The following is a 22,754-nucleotide window of genomic DNA, read 5'->3' as shown; positions in this document are numbered from 1 at the left end:
ACGCACGGATCTCAGTGTCAAATATCGCGAAGGCAGGTCCGCTGCGTCCTGTAGCGTTGCAAATGTTGACAGTGTGCATGTGATCATTAGAGGGGATCGGCGCATAACACTGTAGGGAACTGCCAGCATGCTCAACATTTTGTATGGCAGTGTTCACCTGCAGCTTGGACATCGTAAACTGTGTGCCATATGCAGTGCCCCGCTGCTTACCGATGATCACAAGGGACGATGTTTCCAATCGTCACGGGAATGTTTGGAACGGTATTCTGTGGAGGGAAGCGAGCTTCGGCGGAGAATCATCACAGGGGATGAAACGTGGCTCCACCAATTCACCCCCGAAACAAAAATAACGTCGACGGAATTGGTGCACGCAACATCCCCACAACGAAACAAGACCAAGGTTCAACTTTCAGCAGGAAAGGTGATGACGACAGTGTTCTTTGGCATGAAGGGTGTGGTGCACGTGTAATACCGAAAGACACGACAATCAACTCTGCTTCGCATTGTAAAACGTTTCACCGGGTGAGTAAGGCAATTAAAGACAAACTGCTGCGAAACTTGAGCGCCAGTGTGATTTTGTTGCACGACAACGCAACACCGCACTCGGCGTGCCACACGTCAGATCTGCTGCAGTGATTCAAGTGGGAGGTATGGCAAAATACTCCATACAGTCCGACCTAGCGCCATGCGATTATCATGTGTTCGGCCAGATGAAACAATATCGATGGCCGACGGTTCTCAAACGATGAAGAGGTAAAAGCAGCTGTACGCAGGTGGTTACACAGCGGTGGAGGTGATTTCTGCGTATCCAAAAGTGGGTTACCCGTTTCGAGAAATGTTTACAGCCTCTTGGAGACTATGTCAAAAAGTGAACTTATTGTGGGTTGTCATATCCGCGTTTCGTACTTCTGTGTGATTTAATAAATGTCCAGAACCTGGAAGAGTAAATTACTTCTTGATTCATCCTAGTATATTTGTTCAGCTGTCACCCAGCCCTATTTGTCCCTGTGACTAGACTGTATAGTTGCTGCTTGCAAGGGGGCTACTTCATAACAGAAATTAGCTTCAGTGGCAGTGGGTTCTCTTCGTGTCAACTATTTATGTTTGACAGCAATCGTATTTGGTGATCAAAACATAAAAAATTGACGATGAGGTAAAAAGAGTGATATAAAAGCCTGTTGAGACGGTGAAAAAAGCAAATCCTCGCTAATGAGAAAAAAGCGAAAGCAATATTTTTATGGGAAGACAATAGACTGACTACAATTACTAAAGCGAGATATTTTGTATTTGCTGTTTTCGCCACCAATTCGATTTCTTTCTTCAGGAAGACACCTTAGAATTTTGTGTTATTTTCAGACTTTTCTTTATTCAGAAATAACTCAACCAGACATATTGTAACCCTTATTGGCACTGCTACAACAGATCCCCAAATTACAAGAACTTCTGATAGCTTAGCTGTAGAATTTAGAAGAAGAGAGAACAAATGTTCAAGGAACTTTCAAAATGCCATCACCGCTATTGCCGGTCTGCAGCAAGAACTCCTTGTCAAACGGTGTCTCAAGATTGGAACAACGGTTTATCACTCACAAATTGCCAGGGGATGTTGAGCGCAAAACTTTTCTTATTGCTAACGTGGGTGCGGAAATTTTTAAACTGATTCGACAGCTGTTTCGTGAAGCGGATCATTTGACAGTACATAGAAATTAAAGGTAATCTAAAGTCTTATTGAAACTTAAGTGCTCATAGAACAAAGCATAAACTTTTCCAGAAAACACAATTACAGGAGCTCATTAGAGACTTCAAATTTCTGCTCAGACATCTACATCTACATCTACATCTACATCCATACTCCGCAAGCCATCTGGCGGTGTATGGCTGAGGGTACTTTGAGTACCTCTATCGGTTCTCCCTTCTATTCCAGTCTCGTATTGTTCGTGGAAAGAAAGATTGTCGGTATGCCTCTGTGTGGGCTCTAATCTCTCTGACTTTATCCTCATGGTCTCTTCGCGAGATATACGTAGGAGAGAGCAATATACTGCTTGACTCCTCGGTGAAAGTATATTCTCGCAACTTCAACAAAAGCTCGTACCGGGCTACTGAGCGTCTCTCCTGCAAAGTCTTCCACTGGAGTTTATCTATCATCTCTGTAACGCTTTCGCGATTACCAAATGATCCTGTAACGAAGCACGCTGCTCTCCGTTGGTTCTTCTCTATCTCTTCTATCAAACCTATCTGGTACGGATCCCACACTGGTGAGTAATATTCAAGCAGTGGGCGAACAAGTGTACTGTAACCTACTTCCTTTGGTTTCGGATTGCATTTCCTTACGACTCTTCCAATGAATCTGAGTCTGGCATCTGCATTACCGATGATCAACTTTATATGATCATTCCATTTTAAATCACTCCTAATGCCTACTCCCAGATCATTTATGGAATTAACTGCTTCCAGTTGCTGCAAGAAGGGGGCAAGTTCCTTAGCGTACTCTGTGTAAAATCGAACTGGTATCCCATCAGGTCCAGCGGCCTTTCCTCTTTTGAGCGATTTTATTTGTTTCTCTATCCCTCTATCGTCTATTTCGATATCTACCATTTTGTCATCTGTGCGACAATCTACAGAGGGAACTACAGTTACCGGCCGGAGTGGCTGTGTGGTTATAGGCGCTACAGTCTGGAGCCGAGTAAGCGCTCCGGTCGCAGGTTCGAATCCTGCCTCGGGTGTGAATGTGTGTGATGTCCTTAGGTTAGTTAGGTTTAATTAGTTCTAAGTTCTAGGAGACTGATAACCTCAGAAGTTAAGTCGCATAGTGCTAAGAGCCATTTGAACCATTTTTGAACTGAAGTGTAGCCTTCCTCTGTGAAACAGATTTGGAAAAAGACATTTAGTATTACGGACTTTAGTCTGTCATCCTCTGTTTCAGTACCATTTTGGTCACAGAGTGTCTGGAGATTTTGTTTTGATCTACCTACCGCTTCGACATAAGATCAAAATTTCTTAGGATTTTCTGCGAAGTCAGTACATAGAACTTTACTTTCGAATCCATTGAACTCTTTCGCATAGCCCTCCAGACATTACATTTCGCTTCACGTAATTTTTGTTTGTCTGCAGGGCTTTGCTATGTTTATGTTTGCTGTGAAGTCCCCTTTGCTTCCGCAGCAGTTTCCTAACTCGGTTGTTGTACCACGGGGGCTCTTTTCTGTCTCTTACGATCTTGCTTGGCACATACTCATCTAATGCATATTGTACGATGGTTTTGAACTTTGTCCAGTGATCCTCAACACTATCTGTACTTGAGACAAAACTTTTGTGTTGAGCCGTCAAGTACTCTGAAATCTGCTTTTTGTCACTTTTGCTAAACAGAACGTGAAATGTGAAAAGATAGATCCTACAGTGACTCTCTGAGTTATGAATTACTCATTACGCTCTCGCTCGATAAAGAGTTAAAGAAACACCTTCTACGTCTGAGTAATCCATCATTGAAGGAATGTATGCCTTTTAACTTGATGCTGAAAACAGATGATGCACTCCAGTTTGAAGTTCGGTCATGATGCATCAACAACAGTCCACACAGACAGGTAATGAGAGTGTGGCCGTGTGAGGCTGCAATCATTCTTAAACATATTCATCAGAAGTTTAATTACGCTTAATGGTACGCTGTAATATTAGTCACAAGAGCAAAGACCTTTCCTCGGAGATGCACAATGCACATACTGCAAAAAGACTCGTCATACATCCGAAGTTTACAGCACGAAACAACCTAGGCAATTCAATAAGGCATTAAAGCACACGAAAGTAATTTATAATTAAAATACTGGTAATAAATACTATGTTCAAGATGAGCATTATAAAATTTCACAAGCAAAACGCACAGTGAATGCTTCATTCTCAGCTGATGGCAAGGCTTTTTCTGTGACCCTCTGAGTACATAAAGTACCACTGGAGTTTCAAATTGACATCAGCTCTTCCATTTCCCTAATTAATATGCAGCTATACAAAAAATTGGGATCTCCAAAATTAACTCAATTGCAAAGTTTGTTACTTAGACACAGCGACCAACAAATAACGATCGGAGGCCAGTTCATAGCAGATATTTCATACGAACAATTATCAAAACAGGGCAGAATTATAGAAGTTAATTCGCACAACGCAATAAATTTACTGGGTCATGATTTATCGTATAGAATGGGCTTCGCAGTCCACGAAGGGATGAATAACTTTCACACTTACTTTTCTAACGGCGACTTGTAGCAACTGTTGCAAAAGCGAATACTATTTCTTCTGAAGCAATACTAGCATTAAAAACTACAGAACACACATCACACTGTGCCGAAATTCTGTAGATTACGCAATATTCCATTTGCATTAAAGAAAAATGTAAATCAGGTTCTGGGTCGCCTTGAACAGAGTCACGTTATAAAAACGATTACATTGTAAACTCCAGCAGTCGTGTTACAAAAGTCTAATAGAAGAGTGAGGATTTTTAATGATTTTAATGTGACATTCAATGCACAGTCAATAATTGATACATATCCAGTTCGGAAACCGAAAGAATTAATGTCTAAATTGCCTGGCGTCGTATTTTTTGCAAAAGTAGGTTTGAAGGAGGCCTAATTACAGATAACTTAGGACGAGGCTACACAGAGATTCTAGCTCATAAATACACAGTTTTGTCTTCATAAATGTTAGATATTGATACCTGGGATTGCTGGTGCACAAAGTTTGCTCCAGGGATTTGTAGAAGGAGCTATTTCGTGATTTGGATTGTGTACTTAAGATTTTACAAGCAACCAATTTAAAATGTAACAAAGAATAGTGCATATTCTTGAGCTGAAAAGTTCAGTAATTTAGGACATTATGTCACGAGAAGGTATCAGAACAACACTGCAAAAAGTAGAAGCAACGAAAAAACTTCTGGCTCCCAAAGATATCAAGCAGTTACATGCTGTTCTAGGTGAAATCAATTACTGTACAAAATTTAGATATTACTAAACAAAACTGAGATCACGATGCCATCAATGGGGTAACTGTACCGATGATTCGGTTCGACTTCTCTGTAGATATTGACAATAGGCTCATTCCATTCGTTATTAAGTGTAGCCTGTATTGTCAATCATCCGCCGTCTTAGTGGTAAGTTGTTCCTTGAAGACACAAAGAAACAGCGATAGGGAGTAAGATTTGCACTACGTTCTGAAATGTATTAGTATTGATGACTGAAACGTCATAGTGATATGATAACAGAGCTTGAATTTCGGTAGCCATCATTGGAATGAAGGAGCAATTCATACCAGTCTATCATATTCACAATATAAAGTTACGAGATTTGCTCGGAGACTAGGTATTGTTAAACAGTGTCCTGTGAGTTGCCTTGAATGAGCCACTTGTTGAATCTTAGGCCTAACTACGCTACTACAAACGTAATTTAAGTAATGGTGCTCATTATATGTTTTATAATATTTAGTAGGTTTTTTGTTAATCAGTTTCTTTGTTTTTTTTTTTTTTACCTTCCAAGACGACATTTGTACTTTTAGTACTTTTAGTCTCCTTAGTTTCGAATACGAGCTGTTTGGTTTCAGACTCAGATTTTTTAAAAAAAGAAAAAACCTCTTACGATTAAAAAATATGAACTGATTGACACTCATTTAGATCTGTATAGTATTTAACAATTATTCCACTATAGGCCATACATGGAAACAGCCTGGCGCACTGAAGGAAGCCAGTCGCCTTGATTGGGCCTCTGACATATGTTTTTATTTTTCAGTTATTTCAGTGAAACTTTATGAGTTCTGTGTCTACTGTAGTGAAATACAAAAATAATGTTTACATGACACTGAAAATAAAATACTTCTTATAATATCTGTAGATTTTGTACACACTTTCTTTGGGTAGCCCATCGATAACAACCTTCCACTAATGTCATGTGCAGCATCCGTAAATAAACCGTTTTATAAACTCCTGTGTAAAGGAACGAAATGGGTCAGCAACGATGACTGCAAATATGCATTTGAAAACTTAAAACAAAGTGTAGTGGACGCCAAATGCCTCTCCACATATAATCCAATTAAAATGTTGACTAATGCAGGAGATGGTTCGGAATACGGGATTGTGACATTGTCATATAGACAACAGGGTTTAGATAGTTCGATCGCGTTCGAGTAAATATACTGACAATTGTTCAAACTAACTAGTCAGACTGAAAAAAACGTTCTCGCTATTATCTTTGCTGTCAAAATACTCCATGGATACATTTATAGTAAGAGGCTGATTCTATTTGCGGATACAGGACGTTGGTAGCTGTATTTGGACCTGTTAATAATGTTCCTTCCAGAAAGGCTGAATCCTTTCAGCGATGGCGATTTTTATCCAGTTAAGATTATTACATAGTTTCCAGGTCCACATCATAATATGCAAACGCAGATTTACTATCACGACTGCCAACAAGACAGCACAAAAATTTCTATTTTTCTGCTGACGTATATTTGGCTTTGGATTTCATTAATCAAGAAACTGTTAGAAATTTTCCATTAATTCTCATTTTGATGGCAAAACCAGTGCCAGAGAATCCATTTTTATGAAACTGAAACTATACATTCAATCAGAGTGCCCTTTACGTAGAAAGTTAATCAGTGAGACAGAAATTAAATCATACTGGCACATGAGACATGTGAATGAAGGTACAGTCATAATGAGGGCAAATACGAGTAGTGTTGCCAGAAGTGCTAAATAAGAAAGTGCTTGAGGTGCTACATCAATGAAACTGGGGACTTGTACCACAAAACTCACTGACAGAGAGCGTTGCTCCAGGAAAAGATAAAAACTTGAAATGACGACACTTCTCTCGGAGGCCAAATTCCTCTTATGCCAGAGGTACCAGTCAGTTCTTCTGCCACAAAATTTTCCGTGGCCGTATTCATCAGAATCCAGGTCACGTTTATACATAGACACTGCTGGACCATTTTCGGAAAGTTGTATTTTATTGTACGTTAACCGGGGGACTAGAAACAACGAAGAGGTTCCGTCCCCGCCGCAGCCGCAGTGGTCCACAACCCCACGACGACTACCGCAATCCACTTCACCCCTCCGCCGCCAGACACTGAACCACTCTTTCAGGGTTGTTGTGCGGTTCGGCCCCCGGTGGAACCCCCCACCCCCAGAGAAAGTCTCACACCAGACGAGTGTAACCCCTATGTTTGCGTGGTAGAGTACTGGTGGTGTACGTGTACGTGGAGAACTTGTTTGCGCAGAAATGGGCGACATAGTGTAGTTGAAGCAGAATAAGGGGAACCAGCCCGCATTCGCCGAGGCAGACGGAAAACCGCCTAAAAACCACTCAGACTGGCCGGCTCACCAGACCTCGACACAAGTCCGCCGGGCGGATTAGTGCCAGGGACCAGGCGCTCCTTCCCAATCCGGAAGCCGTGCGCTAGACTGCACGGCTAACCGGGCGGGCTTTCGGAAAGTTACTGGCTTATTGTCAGAGATAAAGTTTTTAAATTTCAGCGTGTGACATTACACCATCTACAACTTCTATGAAAACAGCCATACCTTGGTATAAAAAATTCTTAATCAAAGGCTTGCTGACGTCAATAGTTGCGGACAACCAGACACAATTCTCATAGTGGAAGTTACCATTTTTCTATAAAAGGAATGGCATTGCGTATATAAAAAATGCACTATTCCACCGTGAAGAAACGCGCTAACTGAAAGATTTGTAAGGACATTTAAATTTCATACGACAAAGCTAACGCCACAGTACAGTGAGGATAACTCATTATTAATTTTCTTTCCGAGTACAGAGCCACTCCTCAGGATGTAATGTCTCCAGTACAACTACGTACATTCGTGCATCCACAGGACTGGCAAACACAATAGTTCAGGTTAAAGGTTCTCACAGTCGGTGGTCAAGTTCTCATTACAATGCCGGCCGCGGTGGTCTAGCCGTTCTAGGCGCTCAGTCCGGAACCGCGCGGCTGCGACGGTCGCAGGTTCGAATCCTGCCTCGGGCATGGATGTGTGTGATGTCCTTAGGTTAGTTAGGTTTAAGTAGTTCTAAGTTCTAGGGGACTGATGACCACAGATGTTAAGTCCCATAGTGCTCAGAGCCATTTGAACCATTTGAACCATTACAATGTACAAAAACTGTGGAGGACAGGCAACGAAGTACAACAGCTCAGAAAAATTATTTACAGAATCCAAGCTAATAAAGGTGTGACAACGAGACGCAAAAGAAAATACAACTGCACTGCACGAATGTATTTATAGACGGGATTTCTTGGCTATTTCCTGTTACAGGCTCTCACGACTATGATTCAGCGAGCTGCGGATAAGTGCCAGGGAGAGAAACATGAATGCACCCACCATATTTCGAAGGTCGACAAGCACTGGGAAGCAAGAAGTAATGAAGCATGTTTAATCAACTTACTCCCCCCAATTGGGGGTATTGTCTGTCGTCCATAGATCACTACCTTAAATCACACATAACAAAGCACTGAACTATCTGCATCTCGGGCAGCACTGAGTTAAGGCTAGCATCCAGAGAGGACGCCATATGGCAAGGCCTATATTACGTTTCCACGATGTCCCTCACATTGTTACTAAGCACACATCCTTCCGCCAAACGCTGATATAAGCGGACGCAAGATCCCACTCAGTCAGTCTCAACGACAGTATCAGTACCTCAAGACAGTATCAGGAACGTGTCTACAGTTGCCTCCAAGAAGACCAAAAATGGACTCTCTAAAAGTGATTTTAATTCTCGTTCTCTTTATTCACGAATAAATCAGAGTTAAAGCTACATTAGTGCAAGTGAACTTTAAACTATTGCCACACGCAGCAGTCCGCAGCTCGTGGTCGTGTGGTAGCGTTCTCGCTTCCCACGCCCGGGTCCCGGGTTCGATTCCCGGCGGGGTCAGGGATTTTCTCTGCCTCGTGATGACTGGGTGTTGTGTGATGTCCTTAGGTTAGTTAGGTTTAAGTAGTTCTAAGTTCTAGGGGACTGATGGCCATAGATGTTAAGTCCCATAGTGCTCAGAGCCACACACAGCAACATACTGAAGTTAATTAGTGTACTAATTCTTTTAATAAATAACTAATGTTGTTGCTAATGTGTTGTCATATAATTCTTTGGCTTTTGGCCAACCATATTTGGCCCTATGACTAGGCTATGCTATTTCTGCGTACAAGCAAGTCACCTAATAACACCAGCTCATTTCTGTGGTAAGGGGTTCTCTTTCTGCCACCTAATTATGTGTGACACGAAATTGGTGAGAACAGTAATCTTACTTGACACTAATTATTAACAGAGATTGTTCACTACACTAAATTCATACTCCCACAGCAAATGTTTGTCTAGATCTGACTTAAATACAATTTTTTTCTGTCTTTGTTGCACATGATTAGCATTTGAATTCGGAAGGTTAAAATGGTTCAAATGCCTCTGAGCACTATGGGACTTAACTTCTGAGGTCATCAGTCCCCTAGAACTTATAACTACTTAAACCTAACTAAACTAAAGACATCACACACATCCATGCCCGATGCAGAATTCGAACCTGCGACCGTAGCGGTCGCGCGGTTCCAGACTGTAGCGCCTAGAACCGCTTGGCCACACCGGCCGGCTCACTGTTTTGGGATCATTACTCCTCTTAGCTATAAGATACATTTCCCTTTTCTGTTTACAAGATATTTTTATCCCTTTAGTAAGCCAAAGCGTTTTACATGGTTTCTTACAATTATATTTCACTGTTTTCTTATGGAAACTGTTTTCAAATATACTCACAAAGGTATAAACTGTCTTATCGATCCCCTTCACGTTGAAAGACTACTGTCACGACATGGTTCTCAAGTCCCGTTCAAGCATCACGATAATTCCTTTAGTATGGTGTTAAACGCAGGTGCTAAAATTGACTATACCAGTGTTCGAGGGTTGAGCCTCTCCCCGGAGATAGATGACAACTGTGTAAAGGACGTATTGAGTCCTTATGGTAACGTGAAAAAGTCCATCGTGAAAGTTGGTCTACACATCATAGATTACAATGTTATAGTGGAGTTCGTTCCGTGGAAATGTGTTTCAAGCGCAATAGTCCATCACATTTACAAGTGTGTGATTACCTCGTTCGTGTCGTGTCAGGAGGGAACTTGCTTCTTATGTAATTAAAATGGACAGGTTCTGTCTAATTACCCTTGGTGGGTGTTTGAATTAAAGCCGTCACTAGTGCAGCGTCACAGCTTAGCGGTTGCTGACCTTTTTCCTTCCACGCCCGAAGTCGGACTTACTTCTGCTGCGGATCATAATGACCGAAAAGACAGTTCTAGTAAATAAATTTCCGCCTTTGCCTCCGCGACAGGCTCAGAATCCTCTTGCCCACAGGACAGAACCCGCAAAAGTAAGAAACAAGCGACGTCGCACTCACGATAGTGAGGGTGACGATTTGACTGTGCCATCTTCTGCCCCAAACTCCTCCGCATCGATTTTGTCCACTGCTCTTCTTCATGATACGATACCTCCCGTCCGTGTTATGGGAGTAACAAAGAAGTCATGTACAGCACCCCTCCTGCTCGCGAAGTGGTTCCTTCCGAGCTGGCCCTTTGTCTTTGTGCCTCCCGTTACAGTCTGAGACGTGGCAATGTCCTCCTGCCCCGTCTTCAGCCACCGATGGTTTCCTGAATTTGCTGCCTACAGTAACTCCAGAGGAGAACAAAATCAACGACAAAATATCACCTATTGCATTGGTGGTTCCACAGAATGCTTCCACCATAGTGGCTGGACCTGCATTACATGTCTCTTGCTCTGAGGGGCAGTAAGCTGTGCCTATGACCCACACCTCCATCTCAGAGGCCGCCAAGACACGCAGACGACATAGACAGCGTATACAACCTAACCGTGCGATTGCAAGTAATAAATCAAAGAAAAAAGGTTATATTGACCGGGGTTCTCGTCCGCCGATCTCTGACTCACCTGTGGACCACGACGCTCTACTGTCTACGTAATTCTGCTCAGTATGTTCCGTACATACCAGTGTAGCCGTGGTCAATAATCCAAGCCTACACGTTCCTTTCCTTAAACGCTAATCGCGTGGAATCGGAATTGCGGTCCTCCTTCCTGGTTTTCGTATGATCTTTAATGTAGCACCCGAATTTTCTAAGGGGACCGCCTTATTCTTTCGCGAAGGCCTTCCTATTGCTAAGGTGGAAATGTAGGATTCTAGAAGAGATATAGGTTGTCAACTTTTTGATTTTACGTTGGTTCTTTTATATGCCCCGTCTGGCACTGGTCGCACAGTGGATAGTCCGCATTTTTATACAGAGAAAATAGTTTATCTGTTGCGTTAAAGTCTTCCGGGTATTCTCTTGGGTTGTGATTTTAACTGTGTGTTGCGTCCTGCAGGTCAACCTCCAAATTTTAATTTCTGTTGTGAATTACATGAACTGATCCGGTCCCTACGTGTGAAAGACGTCTGGATATATAAATTTACCCACTTTACTACTGTACTCAGACTTCTAGTATTAGATTAGATAGGTTTTACATATCAGACTGCCTGCACGTTAGTAGTCTTAATGTTGAAGTCATCCCTGCTTCCTTTACGGATCACTGCGCTATGACTGTAACCCTCAGTCTTCTACGGCAACCGGTCAAACTTTTTCGCACTACGTGGATGTTAAACATCGCTAACCTAGCTGCCCCTCTCTCGGTGACGTGATGCGTGCCGTGTGGGAGCGTACTATCTGGTCCACGGGAAGTACTCTTCAATCCGTGGCTGGTGGACACAAATGGCAAAACCAAGACTCAGACAAGCTTTGATACTTTTTTGTGCTGCCAGAGCGCGCGGCTTTCGGAGAACTTACTAATTTTACTATTCCATCTTGCATGAACTTTATGATACTGTGGAACATGCTCCTCTGCGAATTGTGTAAGTAAAGGCGAAATTGTTGACCTAGAAGAGGATACAAATGGAAGGTTTGAAACTGCGACCCAAGCCAGGTTTCTTGGTGATGGAAGAACTGACGCCACTCTCGTATTCATTCTCTCACGACAAATGATGGATGTATCGTAATGGCGGAAGCTAATGTAGTGGGCGTCTTACACCAATACTATGTCGACGTCTACGACATCGATCTGTTAGGCCTGAAGAAGTTTATAAACTTATTGTGGGTTCACCTTCTCAAAAGTCCCCTGGTCTGGATGGACTCCCCAAGGAATTTTATGTGCGTTTTTGGCTTCTTTTGGGTGCTACCTTTACGTCCCGTTTTGTGTTGCAGGGGAGAGTAGTGCTGACCTCATTGGATGTGGGGTAAAACGTTTTAATTGGACTAAATCAACAGTCGACGTCGCAATAATATTTGTTTATTTTGACCGGTTTCGGCTTACGTTAAAACCATCCTCAAATTTTTTGGGCCCCCCTATAGCTGGTGCTGGCGGATCCTCGGTTTTTCAAGTAATACCACGATTGTACACAGTCTTCGATCATGTTATCACGTGAAAAACCGGAAAGCCGCAAGCACCAGCCATAGGGCGCAAAAATCTGAGTATGCCCGTACTATAAGCCGACACCGGTCATAATAAACAAATGATATTGCGATCTCGACTATTTATTTATCCTTAGTGTAGCACCGGATCACTGCACTCCGCCGACAATGTTATCTAAATTTATGGAAATTGTTTAATCCCGATACGCCCAAGACCGAGTGTCCCTGATCGCCCAAGTCTTTCGTTAAACTTTGATTATAAGACTGTGGGCAGTTAATAGTGGAATTTCGGCTTTGATGGAGACGATTATTTCAAAACATCAATGCCGCGCACCTGGTGGTACCGTTCTTGCTGCTATAGTCGAGTGTCGTGATGGTGTATCAGTCACTGCAGCAACCACCGTCGCTTGTGCACTTGCTTTTCTAGACTGCGATAAGGCCTCTGACAGGGTTAATCAGGACTCTTTCCTTCGAATTCTGGATATTGTTGGCTCTATTGTTGACATAAAGCGAGTGCTCTCAAATCTACACTACTGGACATTAAAACTGCTACACCAAGAAGAAATGCAAATGATAAACGGGTATTGATTGAACAAATATATTACACTAGAACTGACACGTGATTACATTTTCACGAAATTTGAGTGCATAGATGCTGAGAAATCAGTACCCAGAACAACCACCTATGGCCGTAATAACGGCCTTGATACGCCTGGACATTGGATCAAACAGAGCTTGGATGGCGTGTACAGGTACAGCTGCCCATGGATCTTCAACACGATACCACAGTTTATCAGGGGTAGTGACTGGCGTATTGTGACGAGCCAGTTGTCCGCCCCCGGTAGCTGAGTGGTGCCGGCACGGTAGCTCAGCGTGTTTGGTCAGAGAGCCGGTTGGCCTCTGCAATAAAAAACTGAGTGGAAGGACCAACCACCGCACACGAACAGGATGTCTTGCGACGTCCGCAATGACCAAACACAACGATCAATAATGAACAAAATGAAAAAAAAAGTGGTCAATCCAAAGGGCCCGGGTTCAATTCCCGGCTGGATCGGAGATTTTCACCGCTCAGGGACTGGGTGTTGTGTTTTCTGTATCGTCATCCTTTCATCCCCATCGACGCTCAAGTCGCCGACGTGGCGTCAAATCGAAAGACTTCCACCAGGCGAACTGTCTACCCGACGAGAGGCCATCGTCACACGACATTTCATTTTCACGAGCCAGTTGCTCGGCCACCATTGACCAGACATTTTAAATTTGTGAGAGATCTGGAGGATGTGCTGGCCAGGGCAGCAGGCGGACATTTTCTGTGTCCTGAACGGCCCGTACAGGACCTGCAACATGCGGTCGTGCATTATCCGGCTGAAATGAAGAGTTTCGCAGGGATCGAATGAAAGGTAGAGCTACGGGTCATAACACATCTGAAATGTAACATCCACTGTTCAAAGTGCCGTCAATGTGAACAAGAGGTGACCGAGACGTGAACCAATGGCCCCCCGTACCAACACGCCGGGTGATACGCCAGTATGGCGATGACGAATACACGCTTCCAATGTGCGTTCACCGCGATGTCGCCAAACACGGATGCGACCATCATGATGCTGTAAACAGAACCTGGATTCGTCCGAAAAAATGACGTTTTGCCATTCGTGCACCCAGGTTCGTCGTTGAGTACACCATCGCAGGTGCTCCTGTCTGTGATGCAGCTTCATGGGTAACCGCAGCCATAGTCTCCGAGCAGATAGTCCATGCTGCTGCAAACGTCGTCGAACTGTTCGTGCAGATGGTTGATGTCTTGCAAACGTCCGTATCTGTTGACTCAGGGATCGAGACGTGGCCATGCGGATAAGATGCCCGTCATCTCGACTGTTAGTGATACGAGGCCGTTGGGATTTAGCACGGCGTTCTGTGTTACCCTCCTGAATCTACTGATTGCACATTCTGCTAACATTCATTGGATCTAGACCAACGCAAGCAGCAATGTCGCGATGCGATAAACCGCAATCGCGATTGGCTACAATCCGAACTTTATCAAAGTCGGGAACGTGATGGTACGCATTTCTCCTCCTTATACGAGGCATCACAACAATGTTTCACCAGCCAACGCCGGTCTACTGCTGTTTGTGTATGAAAATCGGCTGGAAACTTTCCTCATTTCAGCACGTTGTAGGTGTAGCTACCGGCGCCAACCTTCTGTGAATGCTCTGAAAAGCTAATCATTTTCATATCACAGCATCTTCTTCCATTCGGTTAAATTTCGCGTCTGTAGCACGTCATCTTCGTGGTGTAGCAATTTTAATTGCCATTAGTGTATTTACAGGCATTTCAGCTTTGGTGGTTGTTAACGGCCAACCGTCTGGGAATTCCTCAAGGATGCCAGCTCTGAACGACTTTGTTGTGCTGTCTCTGGAGACCCTACTTCGGATGTTGGTATCCCATCTGAAAGGTTGGACGCTTTCCGAAGAGACCATACCTATTTGTCCCTACTCGAATGTCGTGATGGTTCTTCGGTGATTCTTGTCGGAGTTCTGGCACACTACTTAATGAAGGTATAATGCAGGCTTCTTAATTTGCGAGGTTTTGTTGACGTGATTCTTCCATGGCCTACTGCAGTGGATCGACATACATCTCTCGGTATCATCATTGATCTTCTTCAACTCAAAATGGAGACGCTCGAATGGAAGCCTGTTACGGACGAAATTCAGGGAGCGATACTAAAACAAGAAGGCGCTCTCTCACTATGCTTCACGAAGTCCGAACACTGAATACGTGTATCTTATACAAAGCTTATTTCGTAGCTCATACCGAGCGAGGTGGCGCAGTGGTTAGACACTGGACTCGCATTCGGGAGGACGACGGTTCAATCCCGCGTCCGGCCATCCCGTTTTAGGTTTTCCGTGATTTCCCTAAATCGCTCCAGGCAAATGCCGGGATGGTTCCTTTCAAAGGGCACGGCCGACTTCCTCCCCCGTCCTTCCCTAATCTGATGAGTCCGATGACCTCGCTGTCTGGTCTCCTTCCCCAAACAAACCAACCAACTTTCGTAGCCCAAGTGAACCCTCTACCATCGATAGAGGCGAAGAAACTACAACAGTTGTCTGGTTTTTCTAATGGAAACGACAAATCTTTCGCTTACGGTATGAGGTGGCGTCCAAACCTCGTTCCTCAGAGGGGTTGGGGGGAGGGGGGAGGGGGGAGGGGGGGCTGGCTGATGCACGATGGAAGTCGCAGATGTAATATGTGTGTCGACGTACTGTTTTGATGATAACTCAAGGAACTCATACATTCACGTCTCGTTTATTTCTCTGTGTCAATCCTGATGGTGTTGCCCCCGTATTTGTGTTGGCCTCATAAATTACGAATTAAAACACATTAGTGATTTCTATCTTTTGTTAAGCTATTTAGGGGCTGACATATTAAGGACTCGCATCCTGGTCCAATATCAGTCTTCCGATTTTGCCGATGCGCGTAGCGTCCTCATGGTATGAGATAGTAAATAACTTGATTCCAATGAACTAGCGACTTTTCCGTATGGGGCTTAGCAACACGTATTGAGGGAGTCTTTGTAAGTCTACAGATTCCATAGGACATCGTTTTACTTGTGGAGGCAATATCCCAAAGTGGTCTCGGATTAGGACACAGTTGGCTTTCATTACTCGACCTTCTGAGACTTTGTAAACTAGGGACATCATATTTCGCCCAGATTATTCCTCTCTGCCTCGTGATGACTGGGTGTTGTGTGATATACTTAGGTTAGTTACGTTTAAGTATTTCTAAGTTCTAGGAGACTGATGACCACAGATGTTAAGTCCCATAGTGCTCAGAGCCATTTGAACCAGATTCTTCCTTCTTTCCACAGTCGAAAACCCATACCATAATGTGGTTGCTGGGACCCTTCGTTCATCATATCGTAGAAGGCGATGGAGAAGATCACATGGCCTTCAGGAAATACATGATCACAACTTATTGGACATACTTGAGACTGTCTCGAAATCAAGACCTCTTCACCAACGTGTTGAAACTTGTTTTTCGTCTGTGAGGTGTTGTTGAATTTCATTTTCATGATGATAAGTGTTGCCTTATTATGTATGTTTCCCGTCTGTTTTGCTGCAGCTTGTTCTCTGCTAGTTTCCCTGCTCGTTTTGTTTTGTGTTTAGCCTCAATATCACTCTAGTTCAATTGTATAATGTGTATAGATGCAGTACTTATGCACATGAAAGTGTATAATCCTTGCAATCAAACTGAAATTTTTCCTAGACGGAAGGGTTAGTTTTCTATTCGGACTATAATCTGATTTCGTAGTCTTTCTGCTTTTGTATTCTATATAAAAATACAAAATAAGTAATATTTTAATAAATTAATAAAATATATAAAAATTAACAAAGTTGTTTATACATAGCATAACTGGGTAGTTGTTTAACGGGTAATTTCTCGAGCTATTTCAAATGGCTCAAAGGGATCTGAGCACTATGCGACTTAACTTCTGAGGTCATCAGTCGCCTAGAACTTAGAACTAATTAAACCTAACTGACCTAAGGACATCACACACATCCATGCCCGAGGCAGGATTCGAACCTGCGACCGTAGCGGTCACGCGGTTCCAGACTGAAGCGCCTTTAACCGCACGGCCACACCGGCCGGCTCTCGAGCTATTTTTCCGCTTCTCTTTTTATTTATTATTCTGTTATCATAACCAATCTTTTCTCACTCCAGCAGCTTATATTACATTATGATTTGACTGTGGTTTACTGAAGTTTCATGATAGTAACAATTCACTCTGATAATAAAAAAAGTAAAAAAAAAATTGTGGCGACAAATGGACAGGTGGACCAAAGCCATACCGACCGTTTACTGTGAGATTATGCAACAATAACGAGAAGTTTCACATGAAAATCGGAAAACTAGATCATGGAAACGAAAACTGTATATCTCGTTAACTATCCAGTCACATTAATACACTGTAAAATACATGGCTGGGCTGCATGTTACTAGTACCACTCAATGTTGGTTGTGTCGGAAGATACTTACTACTCACAGAAGAATATCTTTTGGCTAATCGCAGCAGAACTGCCCGTGACGTGATATTATAGTAATTGTAAAAGGTAAGGTGCTTACTCCCAAAACTGGTAAGAGCCGTTCTGTTCTTTGTATAAATTATCAACGCTGCAGCTTTCCAAAGGGAAACCTTTACTTCTGCAAAATAACTCTAGTATTGTGAAAAAGAGATAACCTTAGAAAGAGGGAGACGAAGATACGCATCCGTTGCTCAAAAATAATATAGATTAATAAAGTTGTATTACGGGGCAATATTCATAAACAAATGCTTCACCAAGTTCTTGACGCGTCAGATTTGTATGTAAACTCTACCATTCGAGGGCTGCTTCTGCCTTCATGGTCAAGGGGAAGTCCTAGAAGCTTGAGACTGCATCCAAATCTGACGTGACAAGAACTCCGAGAAGCATTTGTTCAAGCATGTGGATTACTGCTGTGTGTATCGTCTGCTACAAGGCAGTATCGTTTATCTCTGTTACGAAGAGAAGTTACGGTACTAATATGAAATGATTCGGATAACAACAGCCACCTGTCAGCTGACATTTCAGAACAGTCCGTGTGAAGATAATGAGAAAAATTACGTCGAATAATCTAAATAAATCGTTACACCAACAAAAAAGCTTTAATTACAGCTACAACAATATGCGTACAGAGACGTACACCGCGTCAGAAGATCGCTGCATGTGATCAGACTATCTTGGCGACTCATTAAGCGGTTCAGATGCTACAGCACAAATTAAAAGTAAACGGTATGCAAATTTATTCAGGCGTACACAAAGATTAAGTCGATTCGCATTACCTTTATTCCATTGTAGAAAGACTGAGATGCATGATTGATTTGATAAGAAAATTAGCAATTAATTGAAATGGCTATTAGTAAAATTGACTGTAAATCAAATGCTGTGTGAAATGTGGAGAGTCTGATTGTACTACTGAAAAACCCAAAAGCGGCTTCAGAGTACCATTCGTTATTAATCAGTACCATATTATTTAGATATGTTCGCTTATCTTATATGTAATTTTGAAATGATAGAGTTTATCTTTTAATGATTAAAAGAGAACCAACAGAGACAGAAAACATCTAAGGTCTCAAAATGTCCAGCATTGGCAGACGAATTAACTGTTATAGTAGACTTCATGTAATTATTTAAGTGATTGACCTTTTTCTACATTTTCAGTGGTAAGTCTGTGATTTTACATCTCGCTTACCCATCCCTTCCTCCAACAAATGGAAACCAATGATTGTGGTGTCATCTTTGGCCTCCGAAGCATCTAAGCCAATCCTAACGATCCCATTTGCAGTTGTGAATATTGCAATAACTTTGAACTATAGTTAATCGAAGCTTATCATGGGGGTGTAGGTGAACAAGAAGAGCAGTGTCACAATCATAACACTGCGAAGAGCCCAAATTTGACATCTTAATTGCGATATATTCTACATTTAAAAAAGCTGCTTAAAACGAACATTACGTACTGAAATTAGAGGGAAAGAGTGCACTAATGTTCAAAATCACGTTCGTATGTTATCAAGCATCAATTAAAACGAACGTTATAAATAGGTAATCAATGAAGCTCTTTTAAGTCCGAGATGACCGAGAGAGAGAAATGAGGAGAAAAGTGGAGCATGATGGCGCTAGCTTTATCTAGCCAGTAGGCCGTAGGATTTCGCCGTGTTGTGCCAAATACAGCTGGCGGTTGCCCACAAGGTCCTTTGTGATGGGCACGGGCGGTACATGTTGACCGCTCTACGACACCGACAAAAGTGAGACTGAGTGATCCCGCTGGGTCCTGTTTAAAAACTCGGTCTCAGCAACAAAACAGCAAACTGTCAGGGTAGGCAGTCTCAGTTTCCTAAATGTTGGCGATTATTCCTAATATCAGGCTTATTCGACGCAGCGTAACGGCCTACTAAAGACACTTACATACTTCACGCTTGTCTGTAGCTGTGTCCACGGAGGACAACATCAATTAATCTAGTGCGACAACTGTTTCACCTTACAATTCAGTAGCCCGCGCAGTAAAGACTCCACTATATTGCTCGTATATTTCAGCTTCCTGGTCAAGCAGCTTTTGTGTTTCGTCAGTATTGATTAATTTTTTACCTCTTGTTTCATTTCACCGTTCGTGACAAAAGCGTGTGCCGATGACAGCATATTTGTTCCAAGAACGTAATACAAATCTTTCGAAACGGTGTTTGTTCTGTATAACTACATGTATGATTCTCAGTTTCTTCAATACTATACCAACATCCTATCTTTCGCTTATGTTGTTCTAGGTTCGTGACAAAAATATAAATAGGTTAATTCAGCACGATATCAATTAATAAATACGGACCTGCATGTATCACTTACTGGTTAAGGCGCTGGATTAGTGCGCGGGAGAATCGGGGTCCAGGGTACTGTCGAGGTGTTCTAACCTAGGTTTTCCATAGTTTTATTGACTGAAACCTCACTCATATAAATAATACGATGCCAGGTACATCGTCCATAGCCGGCCGGGGTAGCCAGGTGGTTCTAGGCCCTACAGTCTGGAACCGCGGAACCGCTACCGTCGCAGGTTCGAATCCTGCCTCGGGGATGAATGTGTGTGATGTCCTTAGGTTAGTTAGGTTTAAGTAGTTCTAAGATCTAGGGGACTGATGACCTTAGAAGTTAAGTCCCATAGCGCTCAGAGCCATTTTCAACTTTATTTATTTATCAATTTATTCATTCCCGTGGGAGATCACGGGCCATGATTCATCATAGGAGCATATGCAGCAGTCAAAAGATGTTGCAGGCACGAAGATGGCTAAAGAAAGTAAAATCTCTAATAGAACGAGGTAGAGAGAAAGCGATTGTTTCAAAGAGACTGTAACAGCGGATGAGAGAATATGCTGAATTGAGCAGAACTATCCTGAAATGTCTTCCAGAAGATCTGAGAGGAATCAGTGAAAATTTCGTAACTGGAATACCTTGAAACATGGATATGAAGAAGATACCACAGTTCATGCGTGAGATACAGACAGAAGAATAATTAATAAGAGCGAGAAAATTTTACAAGCGTTCCGAAATATCTTGGAATTTTTGTATGGTGAAGGAAGAGAGCCAATGGCTTGACGAGACGTATAAGTCAAATCGGTATCAAGTAAGAGAAATGCGGCTGGAGATGATGGTATTTCAATAGAAATGGTTAAAGCCGGAAATAAAGAATAAAAGAACCTTGCTAAATTGTAGGATGCCCGCGAAGGAAGACAGTTCGATTTCACGAGAAACGAGATATACAAGACACATACAGCTCTAAACTATTGAGCATCCTCTCTGTTATGTATAAGATATTCTCGAAAATTATCACCAACAACACACAAAAAATACATTAGATTTCAATCCTGAAAAGGAACAAGCTGTCTTTCAAAGTGAATCAGTGCAATGGACTGTTTGCAAGCCATCAATAAAATAATATGACGGACGAATGAATATTAATTACCACTTTGTCTGAGATTTATAAATTTTTGTATAGTGCTTGACTCAGAGTGAGCAAACACTTAATTAACAGCGTAGAAAACAAAGACAGCCATTGACCTTATCATAGTACGCTTAAGAATATGTTTCTTAAACTGGGAAAACTAAAACTCATCATTTGTGAATGGAATAAGTTTGAACCACCCATTCTACTGCTTACTCTAGTGGGGACAGACTTCAACAACCAACGTAAGAGCGTGAGATACCATGGTTCAAATGGCTCTGAGCACTATGGGACTTATCATCTGAGGTCATCAGTCCACTAGAAATTAGAACTACTTAAACTTAACTAACCTAAGGACATCAAACACATCCATGCCCGAGGCAGGATTCGTACCTGCGACCGTAGCGGTCGCACGGTTCCAGACTGAAGCGCCTAGAACCGCTTGGCCACACCGGCTGGCGATACACCATGTTTGAAGGAAAGCCTAAATGTCAGTTTAACAAAATTTAAAAAAAACGTACAGATAAGCAATGCAGAATCAGTTCATGAGTTACTTTCAGTACAGCTGAAGTCGACCAGTTCATGAGCAGCAGAAGAAATAAACGCGAGAGTAAATATTGCCTAGAGTTTTCAGAACTAAGTTCCCAGTGAATTTGAGAAATAACGTTTACGATGTCTAGAAGAGGTTTGCATCCAGCAATGATTATAAAATATGTCATGACGACTTAAGGTTTTTTTTGCGTTGTAGCTGACTCTGTCACGTCAGCTGTTAGCTGTTGAACTACTACCACTACTGCTCCAATTGAGACTGACATGGCGCCTGGAACGACCACTGTTGCAACTGTTACTACTGCTACTAATATGACTATTACCGCTGGCTGTTACTCTTTGACCGAGATTGTTAGCGCAGTGGTTAGCACATTGGACTCACATTGGGGAGGATTGTGGTTCAAACTTGTGTCACGCTATCCTGATTTAGGTTTTCAGTGATTTCCCTAAATCACTTAAGGCAAATGCTGGGATGGTTCCTTTGAAAGGGCACTGCTGCTATCCTTCTACATCCTTCCCTTATCCGAGATTGTGCTCCGTCTCTAATGACTTCCTAGTCGACGGGACTTTAAACACTAATTTCTTGTTCAAATGTGTGTGAAATCTTATAGGACTTAATTGCTAAGGTCATCAGTCCCTAAGCTTACACACTACTCTACCCAAATTATCCTAAGGACAAACACACACACCGATGTACGAGGAAGGACTCGAACCTCCGCCGGGAGCTGCCGCACAGTCCATGACTGTAGCGCGCAAGACCGCTCGGCTAATCCCGCGTGGCCCACTAATTTTTTGCTCCTTCTTCCTGTTATTCTGTGATAAATATTCTATGATGCCTCCAAGGTGTCAGCCTAAGCACACGTGCTTGCTATAATAACAACGCTGTAGTACACGGGAAAGCGTTGTCGTTGAGTGACTGTAGGAGGGTGTAGCATGACTTAAATATACCTATTATTTGGTGTGATAAATGGCAGCTTTTCCCAAACGTAGAAAAATGTAAGTGAATGTAGATGAGTCGAAAAAAAAATCCCGTGATGTTCTATTACAAATTAGTGGTGTGCTGCTTGGCGTAGTTATGTCTATTAAATATCTAGGCTTAACGTTGCAAAACAATATGAAATGGATCGAGCACATGAGGTGTACAGCAGGGAAGGCGAATGCTCGACTTCGGTTTATTGGGCGCATTCCAGAAAACTGCTAGTCAACTCTAAAGGAGTCCGCGTATAAAACACTTGTACGACCCATTCTC

The sequence above is a fragment of the Schistocerca cancellata genome, chromosome 4, assembly GCF_023864275.1.
Source record: "Schistocerca cancellata isolate TAMUIC-IGC-003103 chromosome 4, iqSchCanc2.1, whole genome shotgun sequence".
In the NCBI taxonomy this organism is placed as follows: Eukaryota; Metazoa; Arthropoda; class Insecta; order Orthoptera; family Acrididae; genus Schistocerca; species Schistocerca cancellata.
This window is presented reverse-complemented; position numbering follows the sequence as displayed.